The 24,400-nt window shown below is 40.9% G+C and overlaps 1 long non-coding RNA gene across 1 annotated transcript in view; it reads left to right on the top strand.

The window, feature by feature from the left end:
• The window catches only part of LOC114656217 (uncharacterized), a 42,153-nt gene that overhangs the window by 12,803 nt on the left and 4,950 nt on the right, over positions 1 to 24,400 (top strand). Inside the window, exon 3 of the long non-coding RNA XR_003717001.2 lies at positions 20,936 to 21,041. This is a non-coding gene — a long non-coding RNA (uncharacterized LOC114656217). The remainder of the gene's footprint in view (positions 1 to 20,935; positions 21,042 to 24,400) is intronic.

Here is a 24,400-nt window from a genome sequence, read left to right as displayed (position 1 = left end):
AGTTCATCCCTGGCTGACTGTATCACATCCCAGTACAAAGTCTGCTCAACTCAACACCGTAAAACACTGCAGGGGGTGGAGAAGATGGCACAAATATTACCAATACCCAGCTGCCTTGTGTTTAAGACGTGTATGATAGATGCTGCCTTCAGACCTCAGCTTCCTTCTCAGCTGCTTGTCTCAATTTTCTTATCTAGCAAACAGTACAGGACCATTGCACTCACACTTGTAGATTAAGAAAAAGTTTGTGATGAACAAGCAGTCTTAGTTGCATATCATTATCTAACTATATAAAATATATCTAATTATCAACCTACAGAAGGCTCAATTCAAAGACATCCCAAAAATCAAAGTGAAAAAATGATGCGGCAGGCTGGTCCATTTTGCTGAAATTTCATTGCAGCAACACAGAATCGTACTCAGTAGTTTCTATGGCCCCCACATGCTTGTTGATGGTGTCCTGGGGGATCTCCTCCCAGATCTGGACCAAGGCATCACTTCATCCTCCAGGAACTGCCTGCATACTCTCACCACATGAGGCCGGGCATTGTAGTGAACTAGGAGGAACCCAGGATCCACTGCACCAGCATAGGGTCTGACAATGGGTCCAAGGATTTCATCCCGATACCTAATGGCAGTCAAAGTGCCATTCTCTATCCTGTAGAGGGGTCTGTGTGTCTCTCCATGGATATGCCTCCCCAGACCATCACTGACCCACCACCAAGCCGGTCATGCTGAATGATGTTACAGGCAGCATAATGTTCTCCACGGCTTCTCCAGACCCTTTCACATCTGCCACATGTGCTCAGGGTGAACCTGCTCTCATCTGTAAAAAGCTCAGGGCGCCAGTGGTGGACCTGCCAATTCTGCCATTCTATGGCAAATGCCAATCGAGCTCCACGGTGCCAGGCAGTGAGCACAGGGTCCATTAGGGGACATTGGGCCCTCAGGCCACCCTCATGAAGTTTGTTCCTGATTGTTTGTTCAGAGACATTCACAACAGTGGCCTGCTGGAGGTCATTTTGTAGGACTCTGGCAGTGCTCGTCCTGTTCCTCCTTGCCCAAAGGAGCAGATACCGGTCCAGCTCTCCTAGAGTAACTGCCTGTCTTCTGGAATCTCCTCCATGCCCTTGAGACTTTGCTGGGAGATGCAGTAAACCTTCTGGCAATGGTGCATATTGATGTGCCATCCTGGAGAAGTTGGACAACCTGTGCAACCTCTGTAGGGTCCAGGTATCGCCTCATGCTACCAGTAGTGACACTGACCATAGCCAAATACAAAACAAGTAAAAAAACAGATGAGGAGGGAAAAATGTCAGTGGCCTCCACCTGTTAAACCATTTCTGTTTTGGGGGTCGTCTCATTGTTGCCCCTCTAGTGCACCTGTTGTTCCTTTCATTAACACCAAACAGCTGAAACTGATTAACAACCCCCTCTGCTACTTAACTGACCAGATTAATAGACCAGAAGTCTTATTGATTTGATGCTATCCTCTGATTAAAAAGTGCTCCTTTAATTTTTTTGGGCAATATATACAGTATATATATATATCTATACTAATTAATAAAAGGCAAAGCCCTCACTGACTCACTGACTCACTGACTGACTGACTGACTCACTCACTCACTCACTCATCACTAATTCTCCAACTTCCCGTGTAGGTGGAAGGTTGAAATTTAGCAGGCTCATTCCTTACAGCTTACTTACAAAAGTTAGGCAGGTTTCATTTCGAAATTCTACACGTAATGGTCATAACTGGAACCTCTTTTTTGTCCATATACTGTAATAGAGTGCACCTCCATGGCCGTGGGAGGCGGAGTTGCGTATCGCGTCATCACGACACCCACGTAATCACGTGAACTGACTGTGAACGCAGTACATACAAAACAAGGAAGAGCCCCAAAGAGCACTGAAGAAAACATTCATTACACAATTGATAAGGCAGCGAAACAATAAGAAGCGACCGAGTGACGCATACAAGCATATTCATAAGTGCAGCTACTGCGGAAACAAAGCACGGTGTAAACCGTAAGTTTAAATTAAGTTTATAGAAACGCTCCCGCTGCCGTTTGCAATACCATATTCGCGACGTACAAGTTTAATGAGAAGCCACGAGGTATAAACGAGACTTTGGATCACTTTGTAACGGAGTTAAAATTGCTGTAGCGAGAAACTTTTAAGTGCCGGGTCTTAGCTAACATTAAATAAAGCCGTGGACATCGCAACATCACACAAGAGAGCGGCTCACGTGAACATATGAAGCGACTGACGCATACAGACATATTCATGAGTGCAGGTACTTCGGAAGCAAAGCACCGTGTAAACCTAAAGTTTAAATTAAGTTCATAGACCTACAAAAGGTTGCCATTGATTTGAGGCAAGATTGCTTTTCTCCTGTACAACTATACGTTGCATTCTCAACAGTAAACTTGCACGGCTTGGTCATATTACAACCGGAGTGCTGAACTGACAACGTGGTATACAAAGAGAACTATAACAATCGTAATAAACGAACAAAAAAACAGCGGAGAACTCGTGGATTAAATAAAAAGGCTGCTTCCTTGGCGAAGCAAGGAAAAAGGAAGACCTTATATGGCGTTCGTTTATTAAACAGCGGAAAAGCTGTGTTAAGGCTGCTTCACAAGAAAATAACAGAGCGCCTTATATGAACAGGCAGTCAGCTAAAGAAGGGAATCAATAAATAACTATAATCGTAATAAACGAACAAAAAATAGCAGAGAATCCGTGTACTACATAAAGGAAATGGGTACCTGAACAGAAAAGTGAGTCTCAAATAGCTACACAATAACTATAACAATCGTAATAAACGAACAATAAAAGAATACAGAACCGCTAAGCAAGGAGAAAGGACAGCCTTATATGGCGTTCGTTTATAAAACAGCGGACAGGCTGTGTAAAGGCAGCTTCACAAAAAAACAGATCCTTAACAAATTGTTATTGGTATATTTTCCCTCAATTTAAAAAGGTTTTCTTTTGTTCTTAATAAAAATTTAAAAGCAGTACTTCACTGCTGCGAAGCGCAGGGATTTCTCTCTCTCTCTCTCTCTCTCTCTCTCTCTCTCTCTCTCTCTCTCTCTATATATATATATATATATATATATATATATATATATATATATATATATATATATATATATATATATTCATCCATCCATTTTCCAACCCGCTGAATCTGAACACAGGGTCACGGGGGTCTGCTGGAGCCAATCCCAGCCAACACAGGGCACAAGGCAGGGAACCAATCCTGGGCAGGGTGCCAACCCACCGCAGGACACACACAAGCACACCCACCACCCACACACCAAGCACACACTAGGGCCAATTTAGAATCGCCAATCCACCTACCCTGCATGTCTTTGGACTGTGGGAGGAAACCGGAGTGCACGGAGGAAACCCACGCAGACACGGGGAGAACATGCAAACTCCACGCAGGGAGGACCCGGGAAGCGAACCCAGGTCCCCAGATCTCCCAACTGCGAGGCAGCAGCGCTACCCATTGCGCCACCGTGCCACCCATATATATATATATATATATATATATGTGAATGTATGTATGTATATATGTATGTCTATATACATATATGTAGATATGTATATTTCTATATGTGTATATATATGTAGATATGTATATATATGTAGATATGTATATATGTATATATATATGTGTCTGTATGTGTGTGTATATATATATATATATATATATATATATATATAATATGTGTATATGTATGTGTATATATATGTTGATATGTGTATATGTAGATATGTATATATATGTTTACATAACCTCTGTAACACACTACTTCTCCGCTGCGAAGTGTGGGTATTTTGCTAGTATATATATATATATATATATATATATATATATATATATATATAAATATATGGGCGGCATGGTGGCGCAGTGGGTAGCGCTGCTGCCTCGCAGTTGGGAGACCTGGGTTCGCCTCCTGGGTCCTCCCTGCGTGGAGTTTGCATGTTCTCCCCGTGTCTGCGTGGGTTTCCTCCGGGCACTCCGGTTTCCTCCCACAGTCCAAAGACATGCTGGTTAGGTGGATTGGTGATTCTAAATTGGCCCTAGTGTGTGCTGGGTGTGTGGGTGTGTTTGTGTGTGTCCTGCGGTGGGTTGGCACCCTGCCCAGGATTGGTTCCCTGCCTTGTGCCCTGTGTTGGCTGGGATTGGCTCCAGCAGACCCCCGTGACCCTGTGTTCAGATTCAGCGGGTTGGATAATGGATGGATGGATGGATGGATATATATATATATATATATATATATATATTCATAGGTATAAATCGCAATCTAATTAATTTGAGCGGTTACCTACCAGGTAACTCTTGTGGTTGGTCTGCCAGTCAGCAAACATCTGCCACATCCTCTCAGTTGTGAGAAGCAGATCATAGATATGTGATCCAGTGCCTGCCATGGAAAAACTGCAAAATGTTGGTGTTCACGATGCAATCCTGATGCAAACTGGTGGCAGGGTGATGTCAGCAACATAGCAGCAAAAATACAAGTAAATAAATAACAGGAAAACAAAATATTTTTGTTCAACAATAATCAAGAAACATAGAAAACAGAAAAATCTTTTTCAAAGTATTTCATTTGAGGTTTCAATTTTAGTTCAGACTCTGAGATAAACACACTCTGTCACACATCTAAGCAACCACATAGCACCATAGCGATCAAAATGTCTAAAATGACAGATTTATGTGTTTACTAGCTGTTGTACTCGTCTAAGATGGAGTGAAATCTAAGTGATCAATGTAGACCTCAGTGTTAATGTTTGCAGTGCTCCCTGCAATGCACGTGTCTCTGTTATATGCCACTTGGTATGCCGTGTTAATGTTTGTGATGCACCATCTGTTGGAAAGACAGAGACATAGTAACTGGATGGACACACAGACAGACACATTGACACTTATCCTTTTATTAAAGTGGATTATTGTCACATATACTGAGTACAGAAAAATTCTTACTTGCATGAAAAAGAAGGTGACACCCATCCATAAGCAGATTTACAAAATGGCAATATAATGATATCACTGAAACAATGATGAAAATGTAAACAATTAAAATTTAGTTACACACAAAATCAAAAGCAAATGGCACTAATTAATTTTTATTGCAGCCCTGTAAGACAGCTTTTACAAAACACTATATCTGTGGTGTAGTCAGAGGTAAAGACATCAGTGGGGAGCTGTCTTAAAATTTACTGTCTAATAACTAACTTAATCTTTAAAAATTTTGCATATTCAAATTGTTTTGTAAACACATTAGAATGCAATGGTAGTTAATTTCAAGTAAGGCATTTAGAGGAAAGCATTAGCATTAAAATTGTTTACCGTAGATATCATCACATGGGTGCAGCTGTGAATGAAACTTCATGACACTGCTGTCCAGGCATTGACTCGAGATTCAAAGAACAACAGACAAGCATCTCTTAATCAGTGAGAGCAGGTCCTCCGTCTTCACAGAGATGAATAATATGGTTGGGTTGAGGTGCTTAAATCCTTTACTACATTAAAAATGCAAAGTAAGCAAGCAGTGGTCTGATGAGTGATGAAAAAATGTCATCTGGTCAGATCAGTCATACTGCAACACTTTCCTATTATAGGCCAAACTGGGTATTGCCCTATGGCACACTAGCTGCTAAAATAAACGACTTAACAGAAATGTAGATCTAACCATTTACATTCCATTAATACGAATAGCTCTGCTCTTCTGCAGCTCTTTGGGTAGCCAACATTTTGCCAGCTTTCTGAATTTCCTCTGATAATCAGGCATATTAATCAAAGATGAACCAACATCTGGGCAGACTTTTATCAGACCAAGAGGTGTTTGGAATGTGTTCTGCTTAAAAGGGCAGGTAATACGGACGAGAAGGTGAAGCATAGTTGGAAAAATGCATCAAATGATATAACCGGAAGGGTGAAATATCTCTAATAATAAAGCCAAAACACCAAACTCAAATTAAAGTTGAATCAAAAGAGTCTTTAACCAGTGATATTTAGAGAATAACCACACTATAAAAATCCACAATCTTGGACCACCGGAAAGTGCATGGCACTTGGAACCTTTATACTGTTGCAATGGTGATGTCATACAACAGCAATATTCCAATAGCAACAATATGGCAACTGGACGACAAAATGGTGGTACCTCTAGAAAACAAAACGCTGTTGTAAAAACAAAATGAAAATTAAAAACTGATTTCAAAAATTAAATCCCCCAAAACCTTTGCAAGCAAGGACAAAAGTTAAAAACAGAATAAGCTTATAATGTCTATCTGAACTCCTGTCTACTCTGATGGACACATTCCTGCTCCTCTAAGTAGGTACCTCCTCTTTAACTGGAAGTGAACTCAAATCTATCTTTGCTGTCTCTTCGGAGCCATGAAGCTCACTCAGATATCTCCTTTTGAACTGAAAGCACCCTCTTTGGGCCTGGAAGTATCTCAGTCCTTACTTCCCTTAGAGCTGGACGCTCAGAAAACTCTCTAAGGGGGTCACAAATTCAAAGACCAGTACTTCCAAGCCAAACTCTGTGCCAGGGACTGAACCCAACGAGGGATCAGCCTAACTTGAAAATGAGAATTCCAGTGCAGAAACTCTTGTGATAGACAGAAGTGATGATTTTCTCTGGCAGGTTACAGAAGGCACAGCAAACAGACTAACATTTAGAAGGAGCTTAGGTAGAATGCACCACACTGGGGACGGCAAGAAAGGACTCTGGGTCAAACATAATGTATTGGGATTAATAAAGTATCTATCTATCTATCTATCTATCTATCTATCTATCTATCTATCTATCTATCTATCTATCTATCTATCTATCTATCTATCTATCTATCTATCTATCTATCTATCTATCTATCTATCTATCTATCTATCTATCTATCTATCTATCTATCTATCTTCACTTGAACCATGAGCAAGGAGAATGCTCGTCTACACAGAACTGAAAATCTAAAAAAGCTTGGGGTCATACAAATGGTTTTATCTGTGCCAAAATAAGTTAGCACTGTACGCAGCCAATAAATAACTGACTAAAGACCTGCTTCCTCATACATAATTGGCTCATGAAAAACTGAGCCAAGTAAACTTTTAGCTTTATTACTTTGTGACTAATGTGGAAATAAAAGAGCCTCAAGTCAAAGCACAGTGCAATGCCAGCTCCCCAATCATGGCTAGGCCTTTGAGCGAGCAGGAGCAGGCTGACTGTGATGTCACTCTACAACTCCAAAAGAGGAATACTGAATGAAAAAAGCCTGTTAAAAAAATGAAGAAACTCCGGAAACTCCGCAAAATGAACAAAGAGCTGACGTCTTCTGTGTTCCGCTCAGCATTCAGCCTCCATCTGACTTAGACAGCTGTGTGGCTAAAGAGCTCCATCTAAAGCGTTTTTTTTTTTTTTGTGTAAGATCAAATGGCAAATAAAATAAAAAGTTTCAGCACAGCACAAGCATTTGTTTTGTAGACCTGCCTTCCATTATTATGTTTGTATTCATATTCACAACTAGATTATTTAGTCGGCAATCTGTGAAACTGCTCGGGTGAGTTGACCTTCTGTTTGGTGAAGCATCTCGGATATACACAAGTATGAAGCTTTTTCTCTTCCTGACAATTCTTTTATTTGCTTTTCTTTAACTTATAATCTTTAGTTGTACTCGTCTCTCTGTGTACTTTTCAATGTTAATATCACCTGAAGTGCAATGTTAGTCAGTGAGACTCGGGCATTGGTGGATCTACCAATAAGCTTCAGGGTCCCAAATCCCAGAGGGGGCCCCAGAAGCAACTTTAGTCCACATTACTTAAAAATTTTGAGTATCTTCTGTATGAGAAGGGGTCTTTACAAAAATAAGGATATAGTGTAATTCAAAAGAAAATAATAGTTAAAATAAAAATGAAAAGGTTATTGAAGTATCATATAAAATTAAAGATGTTTCTAAATATACTGTATCTAATATAAAATAATTATAAATAATTTCAAATACTATTAACATTATCATTTTTGTTAAAATTATTTATGCTTTTCGTGTGCATTGATGCAGAAAGGTATCCTTTATAAAGAACAAATTTCAGTCTGCCATGACTGGAGAGTACTTAAATTCTTTATGCATATTGTCTTTAGAGGGCGGCACGGTGGCGCAGTGGGTAGCGCTGCTGCCTCGCAGTTGGGAGACCTGGGGACCTGGGTTCGCTTCCCGGGTCCTCCCTGGGTGGAGTTTGCATGTTCTCCCCGTGTCTGCGTGGGTTTCCTCCGGGCGCTCCGGTTTCCTCCCACAGTCCAAAGACATGCAGGTTAGGTGGATTGGCGATTCTAAATTGGCCCTAGTGTGTGCTTGGTGTGTGGGTGTGTTTGTGTGTGTCCTGCGGTGGGTTGGCACCCTGCCCAGGATTGGTTCCTGCCTTGTGCCCTATGTTGGTTGGGATTGGCTCCAGCAGACTCCCGTGACCCTGTGTTCGGATTCAGCGGGTTGGAAAATGGATGGATGGATATTGTCTTTAGAAAATGACATTGCAAGGAAGCTCTCAAATGACAAAACTGTACATGAATATATTTCTAGAAAAAAACAGAAGAAAGAGTTCTTTGTAAAATGTGCTTCATATAGTATGTATTGTCATGGGTGTCTAGAATAAAAGATTATATTGACTGTGGTCTTCTCTGTGTTTTATTTATATTGTATGATGCATCAAGTGTGTGTAGAACATTTCCGTAATTTTCATCCCCCCATAACATGAATATTATATGGCATAGGAAATTATTTCTCATGCCGGTGACTTTGACCTGTGAGATACAGTGCAGTGCAGAAGTGTTCATCACCCTTGGTGTTTGTACAACCTGGAATTAAAATAGATATTGGACCCAAATTTGGGGTTATCACCATTGGATTTACACAACATGCCTATCACTTTGAAGGTGCAAAACATTTTATTGTGACACAAAAAAATAACAGAAACTGAAATCATGAGTGTGCATAGGTATTAACCCCCCAAAGTCAATACTTTTTTGTAGAACCCCCAGTTCCAACTTGTTGAATGTCTCCATTCGTTTAGCACATCTAGTCACTTTGATTTTCGCTCATTCATCAAGGCAAAATTACTCCGACCCCTTCACGTTAGATGGATTGTGTTGGTGTGTCTTCAAGTCCTGCCACAGATTCTTAGTTGGATTGAGGTCTGGGCTTGGACGAGGCCATCTTTTAAATGTTTCCCTTTAAAGCGCTCCAATGCAGTATGCTTAGGGTCATTCATTGTCCTGCTGGAAGATGAACCTTCATCCCAGTCTCAAATCTCTGGCAGACTAAAGAATTGCCCCATATTTAGTGCCATCCATCATTCCTTCAATCCTGCAGTTTTCCTGTCCCTGCAGCATGATGCTGCCATCACCATGCTTCAGTATGGGAATGGTGGTCTCGAGGTGATGGGAAGTGTTGGGTTTGCACCGCACATGGCATTTCCCATGATTTCAGTCTCATCTGACCAGAGAACCTTCTTCCATGTGTTTATGGAGTCCGCCACATGCTGTTGGGCAATCTCGAAATGTGTTTTCTTAATTTTTTTTCTTTAAGCAATGGCTATTTTTTCCGGCCACTCTTCCATAAAGCCCTGTTCTGTGGGTTATACAGCTTAAAGTGGTCTATATAATCATTGTCTTGATTTTCCATCTCTGCTGTGGATTTCTGCAGCTCCTTCAGTGTTAACCTTCGTTGCATCTCTGATTAATGCGCTCCTTGCCCAGTCTGCGGACTTTGGTGGGTGCCTTCTCTTATCAGGTTTGTAGTGGTGCCTTATTCTTTCCATTTTGTTGTAATGGATTTAATGGTACTCTGTGAAATGTTCAAAGTTTATTTTTTTCTTATACCCTAACCCTGATCATCCCTGATACTTCTTCACAACTTTTGTCTCTTTGGAGAACTCCTTGGCCTTCATGTTGCTTGTTTAGTGGTGTTACAGAGTCAGGGGTCTTTCAGAAGAGGGTTATTTATACAGATGTCACGTGACACTTTGATGGCACACAGGTGGACCCTAATTAACTAATTAGGTGGCTTTTGAAGTTAATTGGTTGGACCAGATCTTATTTAGGGGTTTCATAGCAAAGGGGAGGAATATATATGCACTCACAAAGTTTCAGTTTTTAACTTGTTTTTACTTTTTCACATACAAAGTATAGGGAAGGTATTGGAATCGTCCAAAGATTTGATGTTGAGATTTTCATGAAACTCGATGTTTTAGACCTCTCTGAGTCCAAAAATATCATTTTTGGAATTGGGTCTGAGTGTCTTTCTGTGTGTGTGTGCTTGTAAACACGATAATTTGAGTACACTTTCACTTAGGTCAACAAAATTTTGCATACAAGTATCAGGTACAAAACGTAGATTTTCTATCAACTTTTGGGCTATTTATGTTAACCGGTAGTGGTACTTTACCTTTTATACATGCAGCTGCAGAGTCCAAAGTATTCAACTTTACTTTTATAATAATTGTTCAAAATATTATTAAATTTGATTTGATTTGTTGTTGATGGTTCTTTAATGTACATAAAATAAAAATATAATCATTGTCTTGCGGTTTACTCCTCAAATGTCCATCCCCATATCTGAGTATACAAGAAAGTCTAGGGGAGACCACTCCCAATTTTATTTATTTTTTTGTATACTGTAAATATTAGCCCTGGGAAAGTAATGCGTTAATTTTTGTGTGGCCTGTTTAATGTGTTGCGAAATATTGTCACATCCAGGGCCAGCAATGAGGCAAACACCTCAGGCAGTGCTTTGGTCAGGGTGGCATTTTCATGTATTATTATTATGATTATTTTTTTAACATTCCAAAACAATAATAATACAAATAAGTTAACTGTGTACCTAAAGAATTACTTACACATCCAGTATCATATTTATATACCACCTTTGAAAATTTGATATCATTTTCATTTAAAGGTTTGACATTTCATATTACGGTACATGGTTCACATCGATACACCACATGTCAACACATAGCACTGGGGTTCGTTTTCTCGATTTCTACATATTCACATAGGTGTAGGGGAGTGGTAGGAAAGGGGGTGGGTAGGGGGGTTTACAGCAGTCCTGGTACTATACTGGAGAAAAGTTGCAAAGGTAAAAGTTACACTCTCTTTTTCTATTATTTCATGTTTTTGTAAGAAGATCAAATAAAAGTCATATGACATAAGTGCTAAATAAGTTATCTTTGAATGGCACTAACACCAAAATAAGTCTCTGGTGCCTCTGTATTTAACTCACCGGTCTGCCAGGTAGCTTACAGTGCTGACTGCCCTAATATAATGACCAAATCCTGTGAAGTAGAAGTATAATGATTAGCAGCTACTGAGATGTTTTTTTAGTGTGCCAGGAGCAAAGCTTTAGGTAGAGTAGTGTTTTCCAACCGTTTTTCTGTGGTGACACATTTTTCGTAACCAATAAAATCCCAAGGCACACCACGATTCTACCAAGCACTATACACATGCTAAACTGTCTGCAAAACGGCGATCACAGAGCTGCTTTTATGTCGGCCTCTCCAGGTCTCGACCACCTGAGGAGCATTGTCTCTCTCAGGTCAGGACCCAGGGGCATTATGCTGTCATTTCCACGGCACATCAGTTGAAAAACACTTGTGTAAGGTATAATTATCAAGTCGTTGATGGTGATGAACAATTGAGGATAGTATTTGTGGAGTTTTAACACAAGTTTTAATGTATGCCCATTTAAGAGATTTGTATTATTTCAAATAAATCAATCTTCAACGATTAATTCAAAGTCAACAGTTGTTTCGATCATTTAAGTTTACTTTGATACGTCTGTGTCTCATATGCTATGCCAATTTCATAATTAATACTTTGGCCTCATTTTCTTATTGTCTTCTTTTCAACTTGTCTTTTAGGAAGACATTCAAATTCAGGTTGTACTTGCTCAAGTAGTATTTTATTAAAAGTTCAGGGTTGAGGTCATTGATTAATTTTAAACTATGCCATTCATTTTTTAAATTTGTTTTAATTCCATTGTGTTGATTCTAAATTAAATTTGTGATTCATTGTGTATTTACCTCATGATTTATTTATTAATTTTATAATTACATCTATTAATGTTAGATGCAATTAATCACGATTAATTACATACATTTATGCAATTAATTAGTTCATTTTTGCTTTGCTCCCTCCCCCACCATAACCTATCATTTATGGGGGAAGAACAAAAGCTTTAGATACGTCAAAAATTTCGATCTCCAGTTTTCAACGGATCTCAATGTTTTAGGGTCCCCTGATACCGAAAACATCGATATCTCAGTAATGGGTGTGTGTCTGTCTGTGTGTCACAGTTTCTTGAGGATGGTCTAGAGCTAAAACAGCTGGATGGAAAAATACCAAACTTGAAACTTAAGTCTGTTATGAGATAACGATGTGCTGATTAGTTTTTGAGCCAAATCGAGCATGAGAAAGAGGCACTCTAGAGGAACTCTCAAATACCACAATTCTGCAATTAAATATGCCTTCTTCTCATCAATTGCTATTGTAATGACTTATTTTATGATCAGGAAGATCAGCATCAGAGCAGTAAATAATTATTGAAATGTTATACAATAGTTCAGGTAATTTGGTACCTAGGGCGCAAAGCCAACTGACACTAATGTCCAAAATTTTTTTAATCGATTCTCAGCCCTAATACAGGGTGGCACAGGGAAATTGGAAAATTTGTGACCCTCAGGCGTCAGCAGCTCTTTGGGACCAATGCAACCTCGTTTAGAACCTCTGGCCATCTACATATATAATTCACTAAGTCCATGGCAAGCAAGACGCATGCAAGACAGAGCCCCGCCTGCCAACTCACAGAGCCCCGCCCACCAACAATTCACTAAGCAGCCGACCATGGCACGCACGACAGAGCCCCGCCCGCCAACTCTAACACTCCTCCCATGTCCATTACCTTCACATTGTTTTCCTTTTATTTCTGATCCCGTTCAATAACTATATGGCAACATCGACTTCTCAACTGTGACTCCGGAACAACTCAGTATGCGAGCTATATTAAGCGTCGCCAACGAAGACCTTAGTGAACAAGTACTGAAACTTATCCCTACCGACGAAGTAACTTTCACCAGCGTTGCCTCTATCGTCATAGACGATCTCGCAGATCAAGTTTCATTCCCCGAAGAATTTCTTAACAGTCTTACTCCCACTGGCATGCCTCCACATAAACTCAAATTTAAAATTGGTTCAGTCATCATGCTTCTCAGAAACCTCATGCCAATAAGAAGTCTCTGTGATGGGACTAGACGGACTGTTACCAGCATTCACCGCAATGTACTGGAGTGTAAAACAATCACAGCTGCTACCTCACAAACTGTCGTTATTCCCCGGATATCCCTGACCCCATCAGATTCAAATTTGCCTTTTACTTTTACACACAATTTCCTGTTAGATTGGCCTTTGCAATGACAATTAATAAGGCACAGGGACAAACTTTCAAAACGATATGCCTGTATCTGCCAAAACCAGTCACGGACAATTGTATGTTGCTCTCTCCAGAGTTCCATCTTTTCATTCACTCACAGTCGTATCCTCAAACCCACCCCATTTGGACAACTGTGTCGTTCAGGAAGTGTTCACCCATCAATAAATAATTATGCAGCATATGCTACGCCGCAGGTTGGCTAGTTAGTTATAATGGAGCAGTGGAGTGGTGCGCAGCGAGCATTCGCTGTGAAAGTCTTTTATAAGAATGGTGATAGTGTGACTGCTGCGCAATGGGAATTTTGGCGTCATTAACAGTTAGGACGTCATGATCGTATCCCGTCTGCTCATGCGATTACAACATGGGAGTGTAATTTCGAAGAAACAGATTCAGCCTTAAAAAAGAAGTCCCCAGGTGGAGCCACTGCGCATACTGCCCGACTATCGATGACAGCTATACGATGCTTGTTTGGAAGGAACATCATTTCATGCAAGGTGACATTCCATGTCCTGCGAGATCCCCAGATCTCACTGTTTGTGATTTTTTTTCTGTGGGGACATCTTAAAAGCCAAGTGTACCGCATACATCCTGCAACCATTGCTGAACTAAAAAGGAGGACTGAAGAGGAAATCGCGGGCATTCGTCTTGACATGTTACGTCAAGCAATGCAGAATTTCCACATCAGGCTGTCAGAATGTGTATGGAGAAATGGACAACACCTTCCTGATGTTTTCTTCAAAACATAAAACAAATATTGAATGAATATTGATTACCAACATTAATTGCATATCCTGTACAATGTATTTCATCATTATAATGTATTTGCGGTGGGCTGGCGCCCTGCCCGGGGTTTGTTTCCTGCCTTGCACCCTGTGTTAGCTGGGATTGGCTCCAGCAGAGTCCCATGACCCTGTAGTTAAGATATAGCGGGTTGGATAATTGATGGATGGATGGATTATAATGTATTTTGTAATGTGTTTATTCATGCATTGAATGTCAATTGAAAATTTCCTGTTTCTCTGCGCCAACTACAATTTGGACTGTATTGTTAAGTCTGTTGCATAAAATCCAAATGAAAATCTGTTTTAATTCCAAATTATAATGTGACAAAACAGAACAAATCCCGAAGGCTGTGAATATTTTCACATGGCACTGTAATTCAGTACAGCAATTTTAATGAAAATCTGAGATGTAATGGTTAAATTTTTTAAAAAATTGTAGCAACCTCTTTTGGAACAACCCCATTGAAGAAGATAACAATGATTACCCAGTCCTCATTACTGGTTGTGAAGGAGCCCCCATTATAGTTGTATGTATGTCTGCCACTGGACTCATGACCAATGAATAAGGAGTGAAGTTGGTCACATTTGAGCGTGTTTTTTGTTTGTTTTTCTTTCATGAAAGTATTTTCCAGAAGTGGTTTATTTAGGGTCCTGCGGTGGGTTGGCACCCTGCCCGGGATTGGTTCCTGCCTTGTGCCCTGTGTTGGCTGGGATTGGCTCCAGCAGACCCCCGTGGCTCTGTAGTTAGGAATATAGCGGGTTGGAAAATGGATGGATGGTTTATTTAGGAATATTTTTGTTAAAATGTGTGTGCTTGGGACATTGTGAGCATACAACCGTAGGATTTGACATGTTGATTATGTAGCATAAGTAGCATGAGATATTTTCATGACTGTTTTTCATAACGTTTGCTGTTGTCCAGCGCTGGTTACCATAGACACCTATTAGGTACGAAACTTTATGTCCATTCTACATGTAAAGATTAGATGTTTTTTCTCACCCATCACTACAAACTAAGTGGGGTAAGTAACACACAAAAGAAATCATTTTTAGTGTAGTATTCCTTTAAGCATAAATTCTTTGTCATTCACATATAGTGTGTATCTATTACCCAAAATTAAGTTGGATTCATTTAGATGAATTCATTTTATATTGCTGTAGGGTAACGTGGACGTTACCCCATTTTGCTAGGCTTTCAGTCGCACACAAGACCCGTTAGGAGAGCCAGGACTGCACTACTCCCACCTGCATTCACGAATGACCACTGCATTAAATTGCTACACTCCAGCTCTACCAGCACTTTGGTCACCTGATTACAAAGGAGTTGATCAGAGATGAGCCAACATGTCTGCAAGGACTCCTTCCCAAAAAGTAATGTTAGAGTTGTAACTTGGGCTGACAAAATAACTCACCTACTATATAAGCAGGCACTAGATCTGTAACAGGAATGGACATTATTTCAATAACCAATGCCTACTCCTCCCATTAAAACTGGGTGCGTTCACCTCTTCTTTTCATAAATGTTCTTTGAACCCAGTAGCTATTCGCCATTCAGCCTTGGAGCTGGATGCCTGAACTAGCTCTCAGATCCATTCTTCCAAGTCAAGCTTTGTATCAGTGACTGAGCCCAGTCTGAGAAGATTGAGAAACAGCATTACTTCAGGAAGAGAAATTCAGCAGCTAAACTCTTGTGCCAGAAAGGACTCACACTTTTCCCTATGCAGTGTCAAAGGACACAGCAAAAAGCTTTTTATATGGTGAGGAATACAACACCACGCCATGGACAAAGAACCACGTGGTAAAGACAAAGAATGTACTCAAGTACAGAACCATGGAACACAACATCAGATGTCACCATTAAAGGCTTGGCATTGTGAAACTGTCTTTGTCATGATAAATCAGAACTCTAAATAGCTAGAAAACAGACAGCTAAAAACCTTTATTGTTATGTGTAACAAGCTCATAACTGTATCAGGTAAATTTCCTTCTTTTACAATCCATCCATCTTAAAAACCATCTTATCCAGAGCAAGGTTTAAGGGGAGCTGGACCCTATCCTAGCCAGCATCGGACACAAGGCAGGAACAATCGATCCCTGGACAGGGTGCCGGCCCACCTCAGTGTGAACACAAACACGTCAGGGGCAAACTGAACATCACCAATCCACTTAACCTGCAAGTCTTTGGACAGCGGGTGGAAACTGGAGCACCCAGAGGAAAGTCTGGCGGACCTGGAGAGGACATCCTAACTCCACCCAGAGGGCACCCAGGATGTGAAGCCTGGTCAGCTTGTTGAAAGACATCAGCATAACAACTGCGCCACCCGCCTCTTACAAGCTTTTCACTAAATTGGAAGCAAAAGTCTTGAATCTCAAGGGAATGGCTGAGCCCCCTCTCACTGAAGGCTGTGCATCTGAGCAAAGCCAAGTTGACTGTGATGTCAAGTAAAACATTAAATGAGAAAGCTTGATAAATTGAGAAACTTCAGAAAACCTGTACGCGAACTGAGAACAGGCAGCCTCTTCTGTGTTACACGCTTGTCTCTCTCATCTGTCTTGCATACCATCCTTTATATTTGTATACTACAGTGTAAGCAGTTATCATACTTCTATAATCTGTGTGTGTACCAGTAAGTGTGGATAACAGCCTAACACCTGGAAAACCGTCCTACAGAGAAAGTTAAGAATAATCGGGCAGGAGTTTATTCAGAGTGTCTTAATTAATTGACGGGCAATGCCAAAGGTAAAACTCATAGAGAATTGATTGACTAACATGAAGCAGTCGGTTTTTCTCACTACACATTCCTACATCGCCCTTCAGAGTAAGGCGCTATATCATTGGCTACAAATGGAATTGTGTTGTGAAGTAAAACTGCCACAACTCTTGCCTTCTTCTCATCCATATTTTTTTATGCAGGCCGCCTGTCCAAACACTATCAACGTCTTTATAGATGGAAGTCTGCGCACTTTTTTTTCCTCTTACGGTTGTGGGTAAAATTATTTTAGTAATTGAGCATAATTAAATGACACATTTTCATTTATTCAGTCATAAAACAAGTGATCTTCCGCGGTTAGTCACACTCGTATGTATCAATCAACCTACGTACATACTGTATGGAGACAATCTGCAAATGCCATGCAGACCCTGACCAGACTAGCAATGAAACTGGAGGCCCTGGTACTGCGAGGCAGAAATGCTAACTCAGTGTCACTGCTCTGCCCACATTCAAACATCAGTGCTGAACAACTTAATTAAAACTGAACGTATACCTGTAAAGTCTTTGGATCATGTCACTTGACTGTCTGCTATACATGTGCTGAATCCCACTGTCACTTGGGAAGGACAGCCGGGTCCCATGCCCGGCAGGGACGCCCCTGCTGCATCTGTTCCGGGGGAGCCACCATGGGCAGCTCAGTACCTCCCCCGGGCCGCTTGGTGGCAGCCTCCCTGGTGGACGATGATTCCCCAACCTGGCGCAAGGCTCCATGGGAGATGGAGTCCTCCACAGCCTGGTTGGGGGCTTGAATGGCCGCCAGGGGGAGCTGCATGGACTTTCCAGCCCAGCTGGTCGACTCGTCAGCCCCACCCGGAAGGTCAATTAGGGCCAGGTAATCAAGCACCTGGAACGCTTCCTGGTGGGGTATAAAAAAGGCCAGCCACCACCACTTGAGAGAGCCAGAGTCGGGGGGGGGGGGGGGGGGGGGGTGGTGGTGGTGGTGCTGGTGCTGGTGCTGGTGGTGGTGGTGGTGCTGGTGCTGCTGCTGCTGCTGCTGGTGCTGCTGGTGCTGAGGTGGAGAGAAGTGTGGTTTGTTGTGCTAACTGTATTTGGGACTGTGTTGGGCCTGTGGGACACGGGGAAGGCGTGCCCCACGGCTGAAGAGAAATAAAAACTGTTTTATTTAAGTACGTGCCTCTGCCTGAGTCTGTGCCGGGTCGGGTGCTATATAGCGCCTTTTACACACTACAAGGCAAAAGCATGTAACGGCCGGCCCAATTGGCCCAACTTGAAACACCGCCAAGACCTGTGGCCTGAAACCTGAAGGCGTTAGACTTAGACCAACCGTACTTCTTCCAATTACATCCCCAGTCAGCGATCAAATAGGCAAGAAAGGTAAACAGTAAGTTAATAAAGTGAATATATATATATTAATGAAAAAGAAGTGGAACAAAACAAACAGTATTAATATCTCACCTCTCCCGTCCCCTAACACCCACAACCCCACAAGTGAACTGCGAGATATAATAATAAACAATGCAGCACTAAAAGTACAATGCAAACCCTCCCTTGACAATAAACACATATCACACGTAAAGTCTAGGAAATTGTTCAGAGAATGATTAATGGAAATGACCTTGAACCGGTTAGAAACTGTCCAGTGGTAAGTGCAATATGGAAGCACTTGATTGTTTGCTCCTTTCCCAAAATAAAAAAGAAACAGTCTCACCATATGGTCCTCGGTGTGCCCTGATACTACTGAACCCCGGGGTTTTGTGAGAATGGCGAGATCGTTACAGGCCCGGCATGGTGAGGAGCAAGCTGTGGATAGGTACGTGACGACCCGGATTGGCGTTTCTCTGTCTCTTGTGATGCGTTTTGGGGTTATGTTCTGGTTTGTTTCCTTCTCCTTCTCACCTCCTTCTTTTCCTATTTCCCTCCTCTCATTTAAATAGGAAATAACTCAAATGGACTTGATGAGTGGACAGGAAAATTACCTTGAGGGGGTCACTGTCCTGCAGCGTTCTCCTTTCCCCTTTGTTTCCAGGGGACAACATTTTCACAGATGTACCATAGACTACATAAACGGGACAAAGCTACGAAAGACGCGACTCGGCACAAAACACATTAAGATGTCCGTATTCATGTAGCATCGCTACAAGCATGTGTGTGTGATGACACAGACGGCAAGAAAGCAATATCTGTGCAAAATGATGCAATAATGTTATGAAATGGCACAATCATAATTGTGATATAACACAATCATCTCTGTGACATAACACAATACTTTTGTAAAATGGTACAATTAAGTTGTCTTTTGAGTGGCGGGAATAATCCCCTGTAGGGACCGTTAACATTCCAGCTAATAACAATGTACAGACTGATTAGTATTATAATATTTTTGCCTTCTAGAAAGTGTATTTTGATATTTGATGAAAAAGGCGAGATGTTCTGAATTTTAGCTTTATCTCTAGTTTCACATCTGTCGTTGCTGGGCCTTGCAACCAGTAAAATAACCAAATAAATTACAGAATAACAGAGTAGGGAAAATGACAATAAATAAAAACCTGGTTTTATTTTCCTTCTCTTGTGCTTCTATATAAATGTAATTCTCTATATTTATATAATCCTTGAATTTATTAATAAATTGTATAATTCTGTCTCTCACAACAAATGTGCTTCAGTTACTGTACCTTGATGCAAATCAAATGGCTGCCACCAGGGGGCATAGCAAGACCCCAAACCCTGAGACACAACTAGATGGCATTGTTCTGGGTTCAAATATAAGATGTTTTATTTACACAACACCTCAACAGGCTTCCAATTCCTCTTTCCAAGGCAGCACAATACATCAATGGGGTTTTCCTTTCTCCTACGTCGTCCCATCCACCTCCTCCCAACTCTGATTACCGGTGCACAAAAACCGACTTCTTTTATGCAGGACCCGGGAGTACTTCTGGTGCCACAGCCTTGCACTTCTAGGTCAGCTGGAAGCCCCTCAAAGAAGGTATAATGTTCTCCTGCAGCACCCATGTTGGCACCCAAGAACGCTGACAGAGCTGTCCTACAACACTGCAATTCCCATCTTGCACTACGGGTATCCATATTAGACATCCACCAATGGGATGCTACTATCATGTTCATGGGGGAAGAACATACCCCAGGAAGCAACCACTCAATGTCCTTCTGTGCAGGTTTCTCGTCCTGGCAAAGAACCAGCACCAATCTGTCTATCTCTGTCTTTCCATTATGGCCTCCATTGATGACAAGGAAGCAGCTTCCTTTGTGATTGGGGCACTGAACCATCAAGCATGGCACTCACACTGGGAATGGCCATCTGCAGATTTTTAGTGTTATCAAGTGATTTGTTAACATCAATGCAATCGTTCTCCTTGCTCACGTCACATCATCATAGACTTCAACAAGCCTAAATGCTTCTTTCTCACAATGAAATGTTCTGGAGGATCTTTTATAGTAAGGTATGCATTTTCCTGCCATTGCTGCAGGGCATTGGTTCTCTTAATTCCAACAAGTACGATGCTATCCTGAAATATCACCTTCATCTCGTCCTAGTGGATGTGGAAGCACCCAGAATGACAAAGACTCCATCCACATGATGCAAGTGGCCAATAAATGGCTCAAAGATCATAAAATCAATGTGCTTTATACAATAACCATTGCCGCCATCCCAGTCACCATCTCAGCAAAATAGCAAATGATGGAACCTCTTAGGGAACAAAATGCCCTGCAGTAGAGTTCTAGACACTCACAAACCTGAAGCTGCTCTTGATGGCCTAACACTCATTCCTGATGTTTCATTTATTTTGTCAGTTTCACATACGTAAATGTGAGTGTGTGCCTATATACTGTATATATGGTGAATCATTTCAAATGTCAATATTAAGAAAGAATTAAATAAAGACAAACTCACCTGCCTTTGTTTTGTAGATAACTTTTTACTGCTGTTGGGCTGTATCATTGGAGGTGCCCTGCTTTTTCTTTTCCTCGTCATCATCATCATCTATGTCATACGGAAGAGGATGAGACGATATTCGTAAGTTTCCATGTTTGCATACAGTGGCAATTGGGCATGTAGTGCTTGTGTGTACACTCCTCCAACTCTTTATTTTTAAACCTGATTGATCCAGGTCTGAATCATGTTCATGCATGTGTGAATCTACTGATACATAAAAACAGGCACTTGTTTTAAATAAATAGATAAGCTAGAAATGGCAGTATACACTGTAACAGACCAACAGATACAAACAGGTCATGGAGGCCAAACCTTATTTTTCAGATACAACAGTCAGATGACAAGAAGCAACTCTGGACTGTGGACACCTGTCCATTTCAGGATGAAGCTGTTTCCAAACCATTACTTAGTCAGTTTAAATAAACTATAAAATGTTGATACACTATACATATATTAATGACATTAAAGACAGGTTGGACTGGTCTCGGAACAAACAACAACAACATTTATTTATATAGCACATTTTCATACAAATAATGCAGCTCAGAGTGCTTTACATGATGAAGAAAGAGAAAAAAGACAAAATAAACACTAATTAACATAGAATAAAAGTAAGGTCCGATGGCCAGGGAGGTCAGAAAAAACAAAAAACCTCCAGACGGCTGGAGAAAAAAATAAAATCTGCAGGGGTTCCAAGGCCACGAGACCACCCAGCCCCCTCTAGGCATTCTGCCTAACATCAATGACCTCAATCAGTCCTCGTGGTATTCAGGGTTCTCATGGAAGAACTTGATGATGACGGTCATGTGGACTTCTGGCCTTTAATCCATCAATGTAGGAACATCATGGCGCTTTGATTAGGTGGTGGTGGCGCAGGTCGCCACCCCAGAAAACCGGAAGAAGAACAGAAGAGAAAGTAGGAGTTAGTACGGATTTTGAATATGAATACCATGAATAATAATGATAATTAATTGAATATACAGAGCATCAGGATTAAACTAAGATGAAGCTATGAGAAAGCCACGTTAAAGTAATGTGTTTTCAGCAGTGTTTTAAAGTGCTCCACTGTATTAGCCTGGTGAATTTCTATCAGTAAGCTATTCCATATTTTAGGTGCATAACAGCAGAAGGCCGCCTCACCACTTCTTTTAAGTTTAGCTCTTGGAATTCTAAGCAGTCACTCATTTGAAGATCTAAGGTTACAATTTGGAGTGTAAGGTGTAAGACATTCTGAAATATAAGATGGAGCAAGATTATTTAAGGCTTTGTAAACTATAAGCAGGATTTTAAAGTCAATTCTAAATGACACAGGTAACCAATGTAGTGACATCAAAACTGGGGTGATGTGCTCGGATTTTCTTTTCCTAGTTAAGATTCTAGCAGCTGCATTCTGCACTAGTTGCAATCGATTTATGTCTTTTTTGGGTAGTCCTGAGAAGAGAGCATTGCAGTAATCTAGTCGACTGAAAACAAAACCATGGATTAATTTTTCAGCATCTTGCAATGTTATAAGGGGTCTAACTTTTGTTATATTTCTTAAGTGGAAAAATGATGTCCTAGTAATCTGGTTAATATGTGATTTCAAATTCAGGTCAGAGTCAATAGTTACCCCTAAATTCTTTACCTCCGTCTTGACTTTTAATCCTAATGCATCAAGTTTATTTCTAATAACCTCATTATATCCATTATTGCCAATCACTAAAATTTCTGTTTTCTCTTTATTGAGTTTGAGAAAATTACTACTCATCCACTCAGAAACACAAGTAAAAAATTGTGTCAGTGAACCAAGAGAGTCGGGGTCATCAGGCGCTATTGATAAATACAGTTGTGTGTCATCAACTGTGGTAGCTCACGTTATGCCCCGAGATAATCTGACCTAACGTAAGCATGTAAATTGAAAAGAGCAGCGGACCCAGGATAGAGCCTTGTGGAACACCATATAGAAGATCATGGGTCTTTGAAGTATAATTACCACAACTAACAAAGAATTTTCTACCTGCCAGGTAGGATTCAAACCAATTTAAGATACTGCCAGAGAGGCCCACCCATTGACTAAGACGATTTCTAAGAATATTGTGATCAATGGTATCGAATGCGACACTCGGATCTAAGAGGATTAGAACAGATAAATGGCCTCTGTCTGCATTTATCCGCAAGTCATTTACTACTTTAACGAGTGCGGTTTCTGTACTGTGATTTGCTGCATAATGACTGCCTTCTCTAGAATTTTAGAGGAACTACAACCCCAAATCAGAAAAAGTTGGATGGTATGGAAAATGCAAAAAAAAAATGCAGTGATTCTTAAATTTACTTTGACTTTTATTTCATTGCAGGCAGTATGAACCCAAGGTATTTCATGTTTTGTCTGGCCAACTTAATATACATCCTGCATTTCAGGCCTGCAACACATTCTAACAAAGGTTGGGATGGGGGCAAATTAAGGCCAGGCATGAGGTCAAATAATTAAATAATGATGTGGTTTCAAACACTTGATGTCAACAGGTATTTGTAATCATGATTTGGTACAAAAGCAGTATTCATGCAAGGCTGACTCTTTGAGGAGCAAAGATGGAAAGAGGATCTCCACTTTGTCAACAAATGCACGAGAAAATGATCGAAATGTTTAAAAAATAATGTTCCTCAAAGAAAGGTTAAAAGGGATTTGCATATTTCTCCCTCTACAGTGCATCATATCATTAAATGATTCAAAGAATCTGTTGGAATTTCAGTGCGCAAAAGGCAAGGACGTAAGGCCAAGCTGAACACCTGTGATCTCTGATCCCTCAGCCAGCACTGCATTTGAACCGTCACTCATCAACAGCTGATGTAACGACATGGAACTACACGGGATAACTTTAGCAAACCTTTGGAGTTACATTCACAAATGCCACTTAAAACTTTACCGTGCAAAAGAGCAACCTTATGTTAACCACGTCCAGAAGCACTGTTGTAAGTCACTCTGGATAAGAGCGTCTGCTAAATGATGTAAATGTAAATGTAAGCAACGTTGACTTCTCTGGGCTCTGAGGCACCACACAATGGAGACGTGTATTGTGGTCAGGTGAATCAGTATTCCAGATCTTTTTTGGAAGAAGTGGATTCCGTGTGCTCTGGACCAAAGACAAAAGGACCATCCAGACTGTTATCAGCAACAACTGCAAAAGCCTCATGCTATGGAATTATGGAGTGTCAGCCCCCTTGGTAAAGGACATTTATACTTCTGTGATTGTCAGCACTAATGCAGAAAAGTACATTGAGATTTTAGAGCAACATATGCTGCCTTCAAGATGACTTCTTTTCCAGGGACGGCCATGCATTTTTCAACAAGACAATGCAAAACCACATTCTGCACACATTGCATAGGCATGGCTGCAGAAGAAGAGGGTAGGGGTACTGGACTGGCCTGCCTGCTGTCCTAACCTGTCCCCATCAGAGAACCT

The sequence above is a fragment of the Erpetoichthys calabaricus genome, chromosome 8 (assembly GCF_900747795.2).
Source record: "Erpetoichthys calabaricus chromosome 8, fErpCal1.3, whole genome shotgun sequence".
In the NCBI taxonomy this organism is placed as follows: Eukaryota; Metazoa; Chordata; class Cladistia; order Polypteriformes; family Polypteridae; genus Erpetoichthys; species Erpetoichthys calabaricus.
This window is presented reverse-complemented; position numbering and strand designations above follow the sequence as displayed.